Source organism: Trichogramma pretiosum, unplaced genomic scaffold (genome assembly GCF_000599845.2).
Source record: "Trichogramma pretiosum strain Unisexual culture from Peru unplaced genomic scaffold, Tpre_2.0 scaffold65, whole genome shotgun sequence".
Classification (NCBI taxonomy): domain Eukaryota; kingdom Metazoa; phylum Arthropoda; class Insecta; order Hymenoptera; family Trichogrammatidae; genus Trichogramma; species Trichogramma pretiosum.
The window spans coordinates 1-6,974 of NW_019641689.1; the positions used below are offsets into that span (position 1 = coordinate 1).

Here is a 6,974-nt window from a genome sequence, read left to right on the forward strand (position 1 = left end):
TACGGCCTGCGCATGCGCATGGACTGACCCCTACATGCGCAGTGACCAAAATTATCGCGTTTTTTGTTCTCGGCCTTTTGGCTAACATGGAAGTGTAGTAACCTATAGCTGTAACGTCTAACTACGATTATGACGCTAAAAGAATATTACAACATATATATATTTTTTCATGTAAAACCTTTGTACCTCCCCCTCGGGGGAGGCAGTTACTTGATTGCTCAATAAAAAAAACTTTAATCTGTTCTTATTAGCTTGATATCTAATACGAAGTCTATACGACTTCTAGCATATCGAACTGATTTTTGAAAACCGGCATAGCGCCTGGGGCTTGCTTCGGCTTTGCCACGGGTCTTCTCTGCATTGCAGTACCGCAGAGCTAGGCCTAATAAACACACTAAAAAATAAGCAGTAGCTTTAAGTGCCGGTTTTCAAAAAACACTTCGATTTTTAAATTTTTTAATTTTTTCACACACGGATACTACACTTCGATCAGACGCGCGAGTTTTCGATCCGTTCGCGCGCGAAGTGCTGTGTTTGTAAATAAAGCCCGGTGTGTGATACGTGTATATTTGTGTATTGTGTACTGTGTGTAACCGTTATTCTGCTATATTTGACAAGAATTTTCGCTTTTATTTTATTCTCGACGACGTCTCCACGCACACACCGAGGTCGAGAAGCGATTGTGGAGGACCCGGGCCGTCGCTGCGCGTGTACGCATCCCCAGCCGGTCTGTATGAGCGAACATACAAGGCTCATTTTACTGTAGAAAGGTACACCTGCGGGGTAAGTCCTTTCATATTCTCATCTATCCCTCGAGCAAAAGCAGACCGAAAGTCGACGTGCATCGTCTGCTCTCGCGAACGCTTCGGCTCGCATACCCAAGTCCGTGTACCCAACGTCGATGTAGCGGTATAACGTCTTCTGCTCCCGCGTGACAGTCGACGTAGCAGACAGCTGCTCGTGTTTACCACACGAGCAAACAACAAAATCACTTGCTGTGTGTGAGAATTTAAACTCTTTTTGAATTATTGACACATAGTTGCGCCAAGCGAGTTATACACTTAACGCGAGGCGCACTATTTAGTATTTTTTAAACCAATTAAACTAAATTAAAATAAATTCTCTTGACTCCGCTACATCGGCATCCGTGTGAGGTGACTTGCTGAGCTATCTCGATAGTTCAGCATAACCCGAGGCAGTTCGCTGCGAAGTAGGGCACCTCAAATTTCCTCATCCCGAGGGTTTCCGTGGCGTGTAGGCAATGATCTGCTACAAGTCTCCTAGCGAGCACGCAGTTCCGCGCACACACGTCGTTGGCCCTCTCCCGTCGGTCAGTGCACGGCGACCTGGTTTGAGTTGCGCTGCTCTAGCGATTCCTCTGCCGGCTAGCCTGCATTGCATCCCTCTTACCCCCGTGGTGCATCTCGGTGTAGAAAACTGCACCCTGGTGCCTCACGGATTTCATTTTACATCTATTTTCCCCACCCGTTCATAAGCCCCGCAGGATGGCTTCAATCGATATTGATATCGATTTTAATTATAATAATAATGAATTTGTGATTATTTACGAACCCTTTTCAGAGAGCCTCGTATGCGAGCTCTGCTCCGCTGCAGAACGCAACCACGTGATGCGCGGTGGCATCAGATGCGGTGTCTTTACGGGCGAAAGCCGTAAGGCCCAGTTTACCAAACACTTGAAATTGAAACACAAAATAGCAGCCGACAAAATTAGAGCCGGCTGCAAAATGTGCGGGTACGTCTCGATGGGAAAATATTCCCTGAAGGACGTACGCGCACATATCAAAAAAATACATGAAGCTGGGCAGGCCGAACCCGTGAGGGCTAGGGGAGCCGCACGCGCGGCACGGCCGAATAGCTGCCGCGATAACAATAGTAACAATATTGATATAAATAACAATAACAGTAACGCGGGCGGCAGTGGCGAAATTGTAAATATTTCTAGTCAGAATGATAGGGCCACTGCCGCCGAGATAATAAGTACGAACCGTGGCGCTGCGCCGAGCGAATCGGCGCAAAATAGAAGCAGAGGAGAAGACGGACCCGAAGAAGACTCACCAGGTCCAACGAGCCTGCGCACTCGTCGAGCAGCTAGGCAGCGTCTGCCTAGTCTGAGCGACACGGATGACGACAGCACCAACACCAGCGTCCATGAGCAGCAGCAACTACACCAGCTTGCGCCACACAATACATCCGTGTCACCCGACGTGCAACATCATCAGCACGTCACGACGAGGACGCAGGCGGCCGCTGCAACAACACCAGACAGCGGCCGCGTAACGCCGCCACAAACAACACCGCTGAGCAGTCGAGTGACGAATGCCAACACAAGTCACTCGCCTGAGTCGCCGAGAAGAACGCTACGGCCGCGCGCAGCAGCAACACAACAACCTCGACTGCAAACAACATCTCGCGCGCGGCATGCAACGTCAGTGCCTGCCGAGAGCCAGGGCAGCCAACGACAACAGCTGCTGCCCAGAAGGACTCTCCGGTCGTCCCAAGGGTCGGCAGAAGGTCGCAGATCGACCACCTCAACTGCGACCCAGAGAGCGGCACCAACAACATCGAGACAGCAACGTAGCGCTTCTCCGACTGCGCTTGCAAGAAGAAGCGGTAGCACCAGGAGCAACGCCAACAGCTCCGCGTCCGCCTCCACGAGCCGCAAGTCTGGCCCGTCACCTCCAGCCGTGCGCACGACTCGCGCAGAGCGGCTGAGGTTGGAAAAGCGAGCCAGAGAGTCAACAACAGCGACAAGAGCTACTCCACCACCATCCAGGAGTAGCACGAGCGGCCAGAAAAGGCGGACGCAGGACAACGCACCGCAAAGAAGAAGCTCCTCGCAACAACATCAACCAGGACCGAGCAGAATCCGGTCGTCTGCAACAACATATGCAGAGGCGACCCGAGGCCAGACGTCACCACGAGCCTCGGTGTCCGGGGAGGACATCGCCATCTCCAGAGCCTCCCCCGCAAGAACAGCGACCGGATCAGTGGCGGCAACAACATCCATAGCCGCCACACTCACAACAACAACAACAACAGTCTCGGTCTGCAGCGGGAGCATAGCGAGCGCAGTCAGCAGGCCAATCATCAGCATGGCCTGCCAGCGACCAGAAGAAGTGCAGGTGCAACTGCTTTCGCAGACACCTGCACTCTCAGTGGTGGAACAAATACCACCTACAAGCGGCGATACTCCAACACCGGCAGTTGCAGAGGCAGCAACAACACCAGCGAACCCTTCTCCAGCAACACCATCAGCTGAGGCAACTGTCGAAGAGGACTGGCGAGTCGTCGGAAGGTCCCGTAGAAGAAGCTCGGCCCCAACACCACCTGTCGCCGAGCAAGAACGTCGAACCGCCGCAGCGCCCGAAATAACATCTTCACCGGTTCGTACCTATAATTTATTCGAACAGTTAAACAACGCGATTGAGCTCGTATTTAGGGACACGCCGCGCAGAAGCGTGGACATTCCTCGAGCCATCAATGTCCCGGGACCGAGACAATCGGCGGAGGAAACGGGTCACGGCGACCGTCATCGGCCGGACCTCGCGCCTGATGTGTCGGAGGTAAGGGTCGTCAGGCGAGAGCAAGAACCTCCTCGTGGGAACGGTGCCAGGGGCAACGGACGTCGTGGCGGACGAGCCGTTGCTGGCCGCGGACCCACGGTGGAGCAGACTGCTCTCATAGACCTGGCCTGCCTTGCCAACGACGCACAGCAGCTAGAGCATACTGCCACTCTGGCTGCTGAGTATCTATCAAGATTTACCGAGAGAAGGGCGCGCGGTCCGGCCGGAGGCGGTCGCCGCAACAGGCGCGCGAATGATGCGCGAGGACGACAACGAAACGGCGATGACCCCGCGGCGGGCGCGGGCGATGGTGCCGGTCCGATCACCAGGGAGGGTTGGGTGGCGGCGGCTACGCGAATTCAGCGCCTCTACCGCAAGAACCGGAGGAGGGCCGTCCAAGAGGTCGTCAATGGGGCTCCTCAGCACTGCGAAATCAGTGTTGCCGAGGTCCAGAGGCACTTCGAAGACGTGCACTCCGTCAGAGAGCCTGGAGGAGCACTACCGCCGCTGTTCAACGCCGAACCGCCCACGGCGGCCAGCAATGCTGCTTTGGTGAAACCCTTCGAGAGAGCAGAGGTGAGCCTGAAGCTCAAGGGGATGAATAACTCATCTCCTGGGCCAGACGGTGTAACCTACTGTGATTTGAAGAGGGCAGATCCAGGCTGTCATGTGCTGGCTGCAATCTTCAACGCGTGTCTACGCACTGGGCTGGTTCCGCAGTGCTGGAAATCATCCAGCACTATCCTCCTGCATAAAAAAGGTGACCGGGCAGACATCGGGAACTGGCGCCCGATCGCGATGGGTGATACGACCGCGAAATTGTTTGCCTCGCTCATCGCCGACCGACTCACTACGTGGGCGGTCGTTAATCAGCGCATAAGCCCGTCGCAAAAGGGTTTTCTCCCGTACGAGGGGTGCTTTGAGCACAACTTTGTGCTGGGCGAGATCCTGCGCGACGCAAAGACTCGGCGCAAAGAAGTGGTGGTCGCGTGGCTGGATCTGTCCAATGCATTTGGATCTGTCCCTCACGCGTCCATTCACGAGGCATTAGATCGCCACAGCGTTCCTCTGCCGATAAGAAACCTCGTAAAGTCATCGTACGAGGGCGTCTCCACTAGCGTCAAGACCGCTGGAGCCATAACCGACCCCGTTCGCATCCTTTCGGGTGTCAGGCAGGGGTGCCCCCTCAGCCCGATAGTGTTCAACCTTGCCCTGGAGCCTGTAGTGCGTGCAGTGCAGGCGACCGGGCGGGGGTACACGCTGTCGGGCCAGACGTATAACAACTTGTTTTACGCAGACGACGGGGCACTCGTGTCTGACTCGCCCGACGGGATGCGACTTTTATTAAGATCTGCCGAGGATGCGGCCGCGGCTGTCGGACTCCGCTTTAACCCGTCCAAGAGTGCAACCTTGCACCTGAAAGGCGCGGCGACGGCGAGGGTCCAAGACACGCGCTTTTCCATCCAAGGGTCGGAGATGCGCTCCATGCGAGAAGGCGAGGCGTACGAACATCTAGGCGTGCCCACCGGCTTCCAGGTGCGACAAACACCCGATTCGTCGATCGACGGGCTCGTCGGGGATCTCCGAAAATTAGATCAGTCGCTTCTTGCGCCCTGGCAGAAGCTCGAGGTCGCGGCAACGTTTATCTTGCCGCGACTGGACTTCTGCTTGCAGGGATCGCACGTGGAAAAAGGCCCGTTGAGTGAGGCAGACAAGGTGGTCAAGAAGCTCGCCAAGGGGTGGATGCACCTGCCACAGCGGGCCAGCGCAGAGGTCGTCTTTCTGCCGCCCAACATGGGCGGTGGGGGGATCCTCCCGCTGGCTGACATGGCCGACCTCTACGCGATAGCACACGCCTTCAAGCTCTTGAGCTCGAAGGACGCTGCCGTGGCGAGGCTGGCCCGGTCGTCGCTGGAGTGCGTGGCTGCTAAGCGTCTTGGCAGAATAGCAGCCGAACAAGACCTGGCCGACTACTTGTCCGGAGTCGTCGATGGCGACTTCGCACGCCCCTCTACGGGCACGGCCTCACTGTGGTCCCACGCGAGAAATGCGGCGCGGAGATCGTCGGCTGCGCTCGGATTGAGATGGGTTTGGTGCGCGGAGCGCCAGGAACTCGGTGTGGAGTGTCGCGGCCCGTCGGGCAACACCATCACCGTGACGCCGCAGGCAAGAGGCCAAGTGGTGCGGCGCTTGCGATCTGCACTGGTGGCTCACTACAGGGAGCGTCTCTTAGCCAAAAAAGATCAAGGCAAAGTATACGAGGTGACGTCGCGTAGCAGGGTGGGTAACCACTTTCTGCGCAACGGCAGTTTTACGCGCTTCGCAGAGTGGCGCTTTATCCACCGGGCTCGCCTCGACGTTTTGCCGCTTAACGCGACAAAGCGCTGGCAGACTGGTGGTGACAAGCGCTGCCGAAAATGCGGAGCTCACCTAGAGACGCTTCCTCATGTGATTCAGCACTGCCGGTCTAACTTCGTCGCTATCACTAAGCGTCACGATGGTGTGTTGGACCGGCTGGTCAAGGCCCTGAAGATCCCTGGGACCGTGTCGGTAAACCGGACAGTCGATGGCGTCGACCTGGAGTGGGCGCAGCTACGACCGGACCTAGTCGTTCGCGACGAAGTCCGGAAGAAAATAGTCATTGTTGACGTGGCCGTGCCGTTCGAGAATCGTGGTGTGGCTCTGGAGGAGGTGAGAAGTGAAAAGCTCGCCAAGTACCAGGGTCTAGCTGCGTGCCTCGAAAGGCAGGGGTACGACGTCAAGCTGATGCCCTTCCTTGTCGGAGCACTCGGCGGATGGGATGCCGGCAACGAGCGGGTCATCCGCCTTCTCGGAATTAACCGTCGCTACGCGGTTATGATGAGACGGCTGATGATCAGCGATACCATCAGATGGTCAAGGAATGTTTACGTGGAGCACGTGTCTGGGGCTCGGCAGTACTAGAGTCACGCGCGGGTATATTTTCGTTTTTTCTTTGTATGTAGAATCATTGCCCTGCCTGGCCCCGACACTGGCGTGGAAAATGTAGCCGGGTTCTCCACACCCAATTCGTATCTATACCTCAATATTGTATTTTTTTATATTTATGCATTATGACCAAAATTGTTATTGTTTTATTAGTTTCGATGACGGTTGTAATTAAATATATGCTCGACGTTTAATGTAAAAAGAAAAATGTGTACTTTGACTTATCCTGAGTCAACTCTGTGATATTAATTTTATGTAACTTTTTTGACTCGTCCGTATATATTAAACCTATAGCTGTAACGTCTAATTACGATTATGACGCTAAAGGAATATTACAACATATATATATTTTCTATGTGTACGTGGAGCACGTGTCTGGGGCTCGGCAGTACTAGAGTCACGCGCGGGTACATTTTCGTTTCT

At 54.9% G+C, this 6,974-nt stretch overlaps 1 pseudogene; it reads left to right on the forward strand.

Annotated features, from left to right (window-relative positions):
* The first annotated feature begins 213 nt into the window (after positions 1 to 213).
* Positions 214 to 391, forward strand: LOC111694280 (annotated as a pseudogene).
* The last annotated feature ends 6,583 nt before the right edge of the window (positions 392 to 6,974 follow it).